Here is a 1,564-nt window from a genome sequence, read left to right as displayed (position 1 = left end):
CGTCGCTGAAGAGCACTGGTGCTTCCTGGGCCCTCGCGTGTCTGACGCGGGGAGGCAGAGACGCCGCCGGGTTAAGAGCAAGGCTCTCAGGGAAGGGAAGGGAAGGGAAGGCTACGTGCAACTGCACATGGGGCGTCCTCCTCGGAAGCCCCTCCACAGGCCACTGGAAACGCCCCTCGGTCCCTGCCCCTAACACTCTGCTGGGCCCCGAGAGCCCTCGTTTCCTATTTCCCGCTGCCGAGACCAGCGGCCTCCCAAGGAAGGGTCTAGAATGCTTCACCACACGATCAGAAAGGAGGCAGAGGGCCTCGGGGTGGTGCCTGTTCCGAAAGCCGAAGGGGGCACAAGGAACCTGTGTTTGCTGAGCCCCCAGCGGTCAGACCTGGAAAGCTTCTGCCTGGAGGAGGGAGGGACAGGTAGAGAAGCAAAGTGCCAGGGAGACAGGCCAACATGCTGCGCTGTCTCAGGGGCCGCGGAAGAAACATCGCGGCTCCTCTACCCTCACTGGCAGCCTTGGTCTCCCAATCTTATTTGAATAAGACCTTAAAGAGTTCCTCAACCACAGACTCCCCAGCTCCAAATTCTCAGTTTTTAGGGAAAAAAAAGATTGTGCAAAGTAAGTCATAGCCCACAACACAGACGTTAACACTGTTATCATGAACGTTAGTATTATTATTATGGGCCAAATAGGGAACTGACTTTCCAATCACTTTCTGGCCAAAGCACACAGCCCTGAAGGCGATTTCGAGGATGCAGAACAACACAAAAGTCAAAGGAAAAGGTCCATGACCTGCTGTCCCAAGAGGAGACAGGACAGGAAGTTCCACCCCATAAGGCCACACACAGCAAGGGCAGATCCTCAAGGAAGGCCCCGCAAAGGCAAGAGAGGCAGTGGCGGGTGGACTCAGGCATGCAGAGCCCCAGGCCTTCCGTGCCAGAGGGCGGCCCAGCCTGCTGTCCACCCCGCTGCCCCCCTACCTGGCCCACACGACCTGACCTGGCCTGGGGCATGGCACACACAGCGGCTGCAGGCTGGGACCCCAGCCACCTCCCACCTCACAGATGACAAGGGTTTGCGGTGCCAGCAGGCGTGGGGGGCGCTCCACACTGGGTCTCCCCCTCAGGCAGCCCTGCCTGGCTGCCCGGCGCTGCCTGCTCTCTGCGAGGTGTCCAGACCCCTCACTGTACCCCACACACCCACCAAACACACCCTGCCCGTCAGGGGCCACGTGCGACCAAGGACCACAGGCAGAACGCTCCTGCCCGCATCCCTGCTGCCCTCCTCTGGCTCTGGCCCCGTCTCCGGCAGGCCCGCCTTCCCCCACTCTCTGAGCCCACAGCCCTGGCTGTGTCCCAGGCCAGACCCTAGTGGTGGGGCCCGCGCACCGCACGCAGGGGCAGCAACCAGGCGAGGGGGCGTCAGGGACCCTGCGGCCTGGCAGCAAGTGGGTCTTCCACCCGGACACTGGGGGGCGTTGCTGGGGAGGAGACAGGCCCATGCGGCTTGTGACTGGAGAACATAATGTGTGGTCAGAGGTGGGGAGGGGCGCCCAGACAGAAAAGC

The 1,564-nt window shown here is 61.8% G+C and overlaps 1 protein-coding gene across 5 annotated transcripts in view; it reads right to left on the bottom strand.

The window, feature by feature from the left end:
• Nucleotides 1-1,564, bottom strand: part of ADCK5 (aarF domain containing kinase 5) — a 16,580-nt gene that overhangs the window by 8,760 nt on the left and 6,256 nt on the right. The gene's annotated exons all lie outside the window — the stretch shown is intronic.

Source organism: Neophocaena asiaeorientalis, unplaced genomic scaffold (assembly GCF_003031525.2).
Source record: "Neophocaena asiaeorientalis asiaeorientalis breed wild unplaced genomic scaffold, Neophocaena_asiaeorientalis_V1.1 scaffold177, whole genome shotgun sequence".
Classification (NCBI taxonomy): Eukaryota; Metazoa; Chordata; class Mammalia; order Artiodactyla; family Phocoenidae; genus Neophocaena; species Neophocaena asiaeorientalis.
Note: the sequence above shows the minus strand (reverse complement) of the source record. Positions and strands in the feature narration are given on the sequence as shown.